The sequence below is a fragment of the Solanum lycopersicum genome, chromosome 3 (assembly GCF_036512215.1).
Source record: "Solanum lycopersicum chromosome 3, SLM_r2.1".
Lineage (NCBI taxonomy): Eukaryota > Viridiplantae > Streptophyta > Magnoliopsida > Solanales > Solanaceae > Solanum > Solanum lycopersicum.
The window spans coordinates 58,808,250-58,819,025 of NC_090802.1; the positions used below are offsets into that span (position 1 = coordinate 58,808,250).

General features: G+C 31.0%; 1 protein-coding gene across 18 annotated transcripts in view; it reads right to left on the bottom strand.

Annotated features, from left to right (window-relative positions):
* The window catches only part of LOC101263102 (B3 domain-containing protein Os11g0197600-like), a 35,634-nt gene extending 27,779 nt beyond the window's left edge, over positions 1 to 7,855 (bottom strand). For 9 of the 18 annotated variants that reach the window (XM_069295241.1, XM_069295239.1, XM_069295237.1 and 6 more), the window contains exons 1-2: positions 6,485 to 6,590; positions 4,812 to 4,866 (exon numbers count right to left, since the gene is read on the bottom strand). The gene's annotated coding sequence lies outside the window, so the exon portion shown is untranslated. Of the gene's footprint in view, positions 1 to 4,811; positions 4,867 to 6,484; positions 6,591 to 6,674 lie in introns of those variants that run through there. The other 9 variants (XR_003246076.2, XR_003246083.2, XR_003246080.2 and 6 more) reach the window with 5 other exon arrangements.
* Between the last annotated feature and the right edge of the window lie 2,921 nt (positions 7,856 to 10,776).

The following is a 10,776-nucleotide window of genomic DNA, read 5'->3' on the forward strand; positions in this document are numbered from 1 at the left end:
TTTTTCAAGAATTAAGTTCTTATATTTCATTTACCTTAACCTTTTCAATTAACATAGTGATAATGAAGTTAGCTCTTAGTTGTTGATTAAGTATCAATTGACTGATATACGATTTAGCCTTGTTTTGCTACTGCTTAATAGAGCATTGTGATATATACATTAACCGTGATTTTTCTTGTTTCATTATATTTTCTTCATTCTTTTAAATCACATCTTGATACAAGTTCTAAGTTTGAGACTATAATTATACTTTCATGAATAGATAGTAATTCATATTTAACTTTATCATAATATCTAAAATCTATTTAGATTTAGGCCCAATTTGTTTTTATTAAGATAAAAAATTATTTGAATATGAAATACACATCTGAATATTAAGATTTACATTAAGATCTGGGTGTTTTGATCTCAATGTATATCTGATTTTAAGATGTGGGCTATAAATCTGAACACTAAATAAATAATGTTGTTTGTTTTCAATATCAGAATGTGGAACTGAAATTGAACATTATATTAATAAAATATTATAGCATTTTCATTTCAACAAAATGTATCACTTTTGATTAAAAAAAAAGTTTTAAAAGTTTTAATAATCATGATTTGGAGTACTATTTTTTCATTTAAAACCCTTGACAAACAATACACTAAAATTATTATTGCAACCAGTGTTCTTGACACAAATCAATACATGAAAATTATTCATATTAAAAAAATAGTTGAAGGGATTTAGGAAAACTTACCAATTGGAAAAAAAATGGTGTTTGATTGAGAAAAAATGAGAGTTTTTTTTTAGTTATGAGATAAAAAGGCACGTCCAAAGCAAATAAGCTATAATTTATCAAATAAGTTTGAATTTTGTTAGGAGTCTCATACAGATCTGATTTGCTTTGACCTCTTCAGACTCATCAAGAGATTTTCAAAAAATAAAACAAATGAACTTAATGGACTGAATCTGAATGATTCAGATTCAGACTTAAAACCAAACTTATTTAATGGGCTGAATCTGAATCATTTGTTTCCATTTAATGGAGGTCTGAATCTGAATGATTAAGATTCAGACCTCCATTAAATGGAAACAAATGAGGCCTTAGTGAACTTTGACTTTCTTACTAAATGAACGTAAGTAATAAGGACAAAAATTTAGTGTAGAAGATTCTTCCTTGGTTTTCGGGTGAAGGCACAAATACTAATTTTAAGATCACGATCTAATAACTTCTTTTTCTATTTTTTGAATGTCAAATTGAAAATACTATTAATGTGGTTTTTCGTTTTCCTTTTTCGAGAATAAAGTCCTTACTAATTAGTTATCATTTACCTTAACTTTTTAAATTAAATATTAGTGGCAATGAAGTTAGCTCTTGGGTGTTGATTAAGTATCAATTGTTAGTTTTAATGACAGAATTATGATTTAGCCATGTTTTGTTACTGTTGAACAAAGAGTTAAGCTACATTAACTGTGCTTTTCCTTGCGAATCTTCTTCCTTATATTTTTGTTTTCAATCTTTTAAGCACATCATGAGAAAAGTTATGAATTTCTTACTATAAAATGTTTGACTTCATCGTAATATCTAAAATCTACTTCAGATTCAGTTAACTTTGACTTTCTTACTGGAAAAAACGCAAGTAAATATAGTAAAAAAGACGCTTGGTTTTTTGGTGAGGGTGCAAATACTGATATTCGATCTACTAACTTCCTTTTCTATTTTTTGAATATCAAATTGAAAGTACTATTTATGAGTTTTCTCGTTTTCCTCTTTTTTTCAAGAATTAAGTTCTTATATTTCATTTACTTAACCTTTTCAATTAACATAGTGATAATGAAGTTAGCTCTTAGTTGTTGATTAAGTATCAATTGACTGATATACGATTTAGCCTTGTTTTGCTACTGCTTAATAGAGCATTGTGATATATACATTAACTGTGATTTTCCTTGTTTCATTATATTTTCTTCATTCTTTTAAATCACATCTTGATACAAGTTCTAAGTTTGAGACTATAATTATACTTCCATGAATAGATAGTAATTCATATTTAACTTCATCATAATATCTAATATCTATTTCAGATTTCGTTAACTTTGACTTTTCTTACTAAAAGAACGCAAAGTAATAAGGACAAAAATTTAGTGTTGAAGATTCTTCCTTGGTTTTCTGGAGAAGGCACAAATACTAATATTTAGATCACTATCTAATAACTTCTTTTTTTATTTTTTGAATGTCAAATTAAAAATACTATTTATGAGGTTTTCCATTTTACTTTTTTAAGAATAAAGTCCTTACTCCTTGGGTAATCATTTACCTTGACTTTTTCAAATAAAATTGGTGGCAATGAAGTTAGCTGTTAGGTGTTGATTTAGTATCAATTGTTAAGTTTTAATGACAGATATATGATTTAGCCATGTTTTGTTACTGTTGAACAAAGAGTTGGGCTACATTAACTGTAATTTTCCTTGTGAATCGTCTTCCTTATATTTTTCATTTTCGATCTTTTAAGCACATCATAAGAAAAGTTATGAATTTCTAACTATAAAATGTTTGACTTCATCGAAATATCTAAAATCTATTTCAGATTTAGTTCACTTTGACTTTCTTACTTAAAAAACGCAAGTAAGTAATGTAAAAAAGACGCTTGGTTTTTTGGTGAGGGTGCAAATACTAATATTCGATCTGCTAAAGGGTGCAAATACTAATAATCGATCTGCTAACTTCCTTTTCTATTTTTGAATATCAAATTGAAAATACTATTTATGAGTTTTTCCGTTTTCCTCTTTTTTTCAAGAATTAAGTTTTATTTTTCATTTACCTTAACTTTTTCCATAAACATAGTGACAATGAAGTTAGCTATTAGTTGTTGATTAAGTATCAATTGTTAAGTTTTAATGACTGATATATGATTTAGCCATGTTTTGCTACTGCTGAATAGAGCACTGGGATATATACATTAACTATTATTTTCTTGTTTCATTATATTTTCTTCGGTTTTTTAAATCACATCCTGAGAAAAGTTTTGAATTTAGACTATAGTTGTACTTTCATGAATAGATAGTAATTCATATTTAACTCCATAATATCTAAAATCCATTTCAAATTTATTGAAATTTGAGTTTCTTACTGTTAGCTCGCAAGTAAATAAGGAAAAAAATAGTGTTTAACATTTAAGTTCTTGGTTTTTGGTGAAGTTACAAATTCAACCATTCTCATCACCATCGACTAACCTTCTTTTCTATCTTTTGAATATTAAATTGATATACTAATCACGACGTTCTTCTTTTTCCTCCTTTTTCAAGAATGAAGTCCTTAGTTTTCATTTACCTTTAACTTCTTTTAACCAACATAGTGACGATAAATTCAGCACGCACTTAGTTGATGATTAAGAATCTGGCGTAAAGTTTTAATGACTGATATATGATTTAGCCATGTCTACTGCTAATAGAGAGTTGGATTATATACATTAACTGTAAGTTTTCCATGGTAAAGTTCTTCATTATATTTTCTTCAGTCTTTTAAATCACATCCTAAGAAAAGTTTTGAATTTCTTCTTATTATTATACTTTCTTTAATAAATAGGAATTCATATTTGACTTCATCATAATATCTAAAATCTATTTCAGATTCAGTTAACTTTAACTTTCTTACAGAAAGAATGCAAGAAAATAAGGAAACAAATTTAGTGTTTGGTGAAGGTGCAAATGATATTCAGATCCCCATCTACTAAATTCATTTTCTATTTTTTTTAAATATAAAATTGAAATGCTATTTGTGACGTTTTTATTTTTCCTCCTTTTTCAAGAATGAAGTTAGAATTGAGTTGTTGATTAGAATCTGGCTGATATAATTATTTAGCCATATTGTGCTAATGCTGAGCAGAGAGTTATATTACTCAATGCTTCTGCAAAAGGTCTAAGACTTAGGTTCTGCAGAAAATAGAATGAACTCTGATTTGTGTCATCTGATTAACCTAAACTGGAGGGAACAATGTATTAGATCAGAGTGATCACTTTTTCACTCAGATATTGTCCAAAAAATAGAAGTTGGACTCAACTATAAGTTACAACTTGTTTTTATCTGATCATTTCCCATATGTGGAATACTTTGACTTACAAAATAATGCCTTTTGAGAAACGTCCTACGCTGCTTAATATTAAAGCTACAATCTCTTTACATTCACTAAGAAAGAAGCAGATAAGGATCGTAAGGAAGAAAAGGAACAAATGCATTCTCCATTTCTTTAAAAATGTAACAGTGATCATGACATATGATCAAGAATTACAGATGACTGAAGGAATGGAAAATGAGCGGGTTGGATCAAACTCAGGCAGATCAAAATGGGTCAAAGTATTTACTGGGTATAGAGTCAACCCACCCACCCACCCCAAAGTTTATTCGGGTCAAGATGGAAAATGAGCGGGTTGGAGTGCACCCATGTTTATGATTCAGTGATTTATCTATGTCAATGTGATTTTAATCCATCCAGGCTTTGCAAAATAAAAAATTGTGCTAATTTAGTTATGTTGAGATTGCAGAAATGATGGAAATAATGAAATCATGATTACCCTAGTCACCAAGTTCGGTATCTACATCATAGTCCACGAGGCCAAATTGCCCACTAGGGTAACTAATCATCCTATAGCCAATAAGCCTTGGCGGCTCCATCATACCACTATAGCAAGGAGCAATAGTCAAAACATTAAAGGGCAGAAAGACAAGTTATTAGAGTCAAACAAACATAACTGTTATGCGAGAAGTAAGCTAAGTTTATTATTATACACTAAAAACCAGAACTCCCTAAGGTGCATTCAAATTTGAGAGGACCTGTAGCGTTTGTAAGCTTCCACAGTGCCTCTTCAACTGACAACATGATCTTTAACTGCAACAAGATCAAATAGAAAAATTAATACCAACAATTAACAAATCGAACCATATGAATGAGAAATCAGTGTCTTGTATCCTCAAACAGAACCATTTGAAAAAACTACAGCAAATAAATAGATAAATTAGCTGATAAGTCTCACAAATTCAGGCTTACAGCAACATCAACAAACTACAGCTCATCAATAGAAAACTGTGGAGTAAGAACTTTTTTTTGAGACAACATATTCAATCATAGCAATCATGTCATCTGAGAACTAAGATGCCAACATTTTATTTTTTTGATTAAGTCTAAGAAGCCAACATCGTATCAAACAAATCAAGACATGACACAAATGAGTGAACTAACAAGAATACAAGCAGATTACTGAATAGGGATTTATGAGAGGGATGGAATAAATAGGGCAATGGATAGAGGTTGTTACAAGGATAAGTTCAGTATCAAAGAAAGAAAGCACAAGGATAGTGGTAAAGTCACCATGAACTAGCTAGACTCTAAACAATCTACATAAGATTTCCCCATGTGTTTTCTCTATCAAGTAATAAAATGTTGTACATAAATTTACAGAGTTATGAGAAGAAGCACAGTACATGGCACACAGCAGAAGATGAACACCAACCAGCCAAGTGGGAAAACCTTAAACCCCTAGTGGCATGGTTTTTGATAATATATACATGAGCTTCTCGTTATCTACCATGAAGAGAAAGTCGGTCACACGCTAACTGCTCATGCAAAGTCCCAAACATTTGGTACCATAGCTGCCCTGGTTTCTCTTTCTTGTCGTTCACGCTAACGACAGAAAAGGAGAAAAAATGGTTATAACTAACCAAATCCAACTATCCTAGATCTTCGGATATATCTGGATTTACTTTCTTCTAAGACATAATGGGGTTAGAAATGAATTTAATCCCACTTTACCTACCGGCCACGTGTTTAATATGCATTAGCATGACCAATAATTACTGATGTACTTTGCAACACCGATAAAGACAGCAGATATCAGTTGTTTCTCAGCACGGTTTTTCAGTACTACCTAAGTACGGACTGAATTACAAATGTTACTAGTGTTAAAAAATTAGTTGTTTCTCAGGATAATAGGTAACACCGTAACAGTTATGGATGACATATCCCAAGCATGAAAATATAACCATTGCATTGGTAAGAAAATTGAAACATATGTTTTGGCTCCATCTTGGCATCAACAGCAATTGCCACTGTGAGGAAACTTGTGGTTTCCAATTAAAAGAATCAATCATGAACTCCTTTATAGTATACAGTATAAAACAATCGTGTGAAAGCATATCTATCTATTGCTCTAAATTTGGAAACGACAAAATCCAAATATGCCAAATCATTTTCTCCTCTAATGCAAAATACAGAAGAAGTCATTGATGAAAGTCTAGACTGTGCAACATCAGTGATAGATTGCAGAAAAAATATCTTTTTAAAAGTAAAGAGAGAATGCAAAAAACTATACAAGTAATTCACTTGAAATTAGTTAAAATTGCCCTAAATTGAAGAAGGCAAAAACATAAAAAAACTGAAAATGTTTGTAGCTACGATCTGATAGAGTGAAATTAAAACAAACAAAAAATTTGCAGTTTTAAGAACAAACCCTTGAGCGGAAACTTAGTGAATAGTTATTCCATAGAGACTAAACCCTCCGGCGGAAAACGTTTCCTTTGTCACTTCTCAGAAAAAGAAAAAAGATACCACCTTTAGGAAAATGAAAAAGCAATGGACTTAACCAATTAATTAATTTTTTTTGTGACCCGAGGTGTGAACTAAGGAAAAGACAAAATTACCTTTAAGGACCAAAGTTAACCCTGTCCATCGTTCTCTCCACCAGCATTGGGATTATCACCAGCAGGCTGCCACGCCTGCAATGGAGGCTGAACGTACACGGAAGGAGCAATCACAGCCACAGCAGGCCCTCCTATCATCGGCCCAGGCATAGAAGGCCCTCCTATCATCGGCCCAGGCATAGCAGGCCCTCCTGGCATCGGCCCAAGCATAGCAGGCCCTCCTGGCATCACCCCAAGCATAGCAGGCTGTCCCATAGGTGGATAAAAATAGGGAAAACCACCACCTACTGTGGGTCCCACCATGCCAGGCCCAAAACCAGTAGCCACTTCATTGCTCTCATCCTCAGGGACGACGTCAGCAAGGAAATCAAAAACCTCAGTCCGCCTAATAGCGGCAGCGAAGTCAGTTTTCTTAAGAGACCCACGGTTGTTTTGCTGGGCGTGAAACCAGGAACGAAGAGTAAGCTCCAGAACAAAGAGCTCACATGCCTTTGAAAACAAAATCGGTGTTTCAGCAGATAGCTTAATGGCATTGTTTTCAGATTTTATAATCCTCTTGATCCTGGAAATAGGAAACTGATAATGCTTAAAATCATCCATCTCCTCAATTTCCTCACGCTGACAGTTCCAGAAAATCCTCATTTGCTCTTCCACCTGCTGCTGTAGCTGCAGCTGCAGCTGTTGATGCTGCTGATGAAGCAGCATTTGGTAGAAGGGGTAACCAGGGTACAGAGGCTCCACCGGTTGTTGTTGATTGATCTCCATGGGTTGTTGATCATTGTTCTCCATTGGTTGTTGTTGATTGATCTCCATGGCTTGTTGATCATTGTTCTCCATCGGTTGTTGTTGATTGATCTCCATGGCTTGTTGATCATTGTTCTCCATGATTTTTTTGGTAGAGGAGCGGATTTTCCAATGAAGTAACTGTAAACACAGACTGAGAAATGCAAGAATGAAGAAGAAAACTACGCACTCATTAAGCTTTATTGCAGATCGTGACAAATTTGGATTGTAGCTTACTCGGATTTTAAGCTTCATCTATGAACTGTATTTTAGTTTTTAGTGTGAGTTCACACCACTTCTCCTTCCCCAGTTTAACTCTTTCCCATTTTTGCCATTTTCAATCACTGGTGTGTTCAAACACGTTTCTCCCTCTCTTCTTTTTCCTATTTTTCTCACTCTATAAAAGCAAATATTATTTAGTAGTATATTCTCTTCTTCTTTTTTTTTAAGTAGAAAGGATATTATATTTATATTTAAACATGTAATATTACATTATCACATTTAATACACATAGATTATCAAAACGGACTCATTTATTACAGGTAGATTGTAATATTAGTTTATTAGATTAGTACTTCTTTTTTATTTGCCTTGATAAACTGGTTAATAGGGTTAAGAGGATTGTATTATTTTTATCATCATTATTTTTCTTTAAATATTTGATTATTTATTAAAGTTTTAATTCTTCATTTATGGATTCTTTGATATTCTTTTTCTAATCATATATAGAGCATGTTTGGTTCAGCTTAAAAGCTGGTTTTTACTTATTTAACTGTTTGGCAATACTCAAAATAACTTATTTTAAGTTAAAAAAAACTTATTTTAAGCCAAAAGTTAAAAGCTGGGGTAGGGATGCTTTTTTTTTTTTTGCTTATAAGCTGTTTTAAGTTGACCACATTTTTTTCTTTTTGCCCTTAATATTTTTATACAATCTCCAAATTACCCATATAACCCTAACATCTCTTTCTTCCATTTTTTTCTTTTCACGTTTGGCATAACAACTTCAGCACTTTTATCCAAACGCATAACTGCTTAATTTTTTTAAAAAAAATTCAGCACTTTCAAAAGTATTTTTTTAAAGCTGCTTTTATTAAGCTCATCCAAACGGGCCCATAGTATATGTATATGTTTTCTGACACTGCCAGTCTATAGACTTCACCTGTCAGTAGTGTTTCATTCACAACTAAGATGAGAAGACTATCTAGTTTAGTGTTAATTATTTCTATACACTAATCTCCTAAAGATGACTCTTTGTAAGTATTTCTATATTAAGTAAATGTGTTTAAAAGAGAATTGAGTCTAATCTAGCACATTGATTTTTAGATACTCAACATATTCAAAATACGTATTAGCTTATAAGACTTTTTGGATTATCTAAGAACATTAGGTAGGTTGTATGCTTTTATAATAAATGTGCATCTATTATATACATATTTTATTTTTGGGAAAATGCACAAGTACCCCTCAACTTATATCCGAAATCCCAGAGACATATTTATACTATATTAAGGTCCTATTGCCCCCTGAACTTATTTTATAAGTAATTTTCTACCCCTTTTTGGCCTATGTGACATTAGCTTGGAAAAAAAATCAACCAGCGTTGAACCCACAAGATAGTGCCACATAGGCAAAAAGGGTAGAAAAGTATTAATAAAATAAGTTCAGGGGAGTAATAAGACCTTAGTATAGTATAAGTCTGTTAGTGAAATTTCGAGCATAAGTTGAGGGGTACTTGTGCATTATCCCTTTATTCTTCGAATTGCAAAAAATCTCATAAGGGCTTACCTATGGGTGACAAGTTTCACATATTTATAACTAGTAATATTAAGCCATTCAACTAACCTGGTATAATACAATACATTTCATACAATTAATCTATTTTTTTGTATATATTATTGTAAAGTTTGTTTTTAAAAAACTTCTATTATGTGACCTTAAACAATTTCTTTGGCATGACAAACACCTAAGATCAGAATACTTGAATAGAAGTAAAAATTTACTTTATTGATTGTATCATTTTAGCATAAGATAAAAATAATAATAATGGTCCATGACTATATCCTCCCTAGCATCTTTTCTATCAATGATTTATATTAAACGAATGAAATTATTTTTGTGCTCAAAGAGACTCCCAAATACTTGAAATGTAAACTTATTTTATGAAAAGTGAGTTCATTTTGGAACATTTTGAATGGCAATGATATGTCCCTCATCAAAAAATCAAACATGAAGGTTTCAAACCAAAAGAAATTTCAGTTAGTGACCTCAAGTATTTGAATCATTGTTATCTGATCTTAAAAAATAAAATGATCAGATTACTATAAGTACTAAGCATATCAACTTTCATGTTTATAACATACAAATGATCTAACATTTCAGATTCCGTTACACAAACATGACAAACTTCATCTGTAGAATAAATTTTAATTTTTATAATAACATAATTAACATGCAAATATATTTAAAACACATTTTCTGAAAATAAACTTGTTAGTGATCTTCGAAGACCATATATAGGTTTCAAAAGGATTCGGGAAATACACGATAGCTAGACTTTACTTCATATTTTTTTGAATTAATCAAATATCAAATCAGACTATCAGTTCAAAAAAATATAAAAAACAAATTCATCATCTCTTGATTAAGAAAAAGTATTCACTGAATATCCCAAGAGTTGGTGCCATCATATCCCAAGTGTTCAAAAATAATCAATGAGAAACTGATATAGTAAACAGCTCCAAGTAGTTCTTTTGGCATCTTACTTATGGACTTTCAGATTTTGCGTACATCAAAAGTATATGGTTCCGCTTATCTATAAAATAAAATGTAAAATATTTTTCTTACCCCACACTATTTTTTAAAGTTTTTTATTTTGCTTAAATTTCTTTTATAAAAGTATTTCATTTTTTACTTCATCTCCTCCCCCTCATCAAATATTAATTTAGATATTATTTTATTTTTAAAAAAATATAATTCTACCCATCCCACTTAACTATCTGCTTTCATTTTTTTTCAGTGTTTAAATATACATATCGAAAATATTATTTACTTGCCGTCACAAGACTTTTTATATTTTTTAATTGTTTATGTTATATTCAGTACACTAGTAGAATTTTTTTTCTAAAAATATATGTATGTACATATCTAAGCAAAATAAAAAAAATATAAAAAAAATAAAATTAGGAGCGGAAAATTAAATATGATGGGGTAGATTTTTTAAAATAAAATAATATCAATTTCTATCGGGGGAGGGGGGGGGGGAGGGGGATGATGAAATATGATTTTTTTACAAATATTTTATAAATGATTTTTTTCAAAA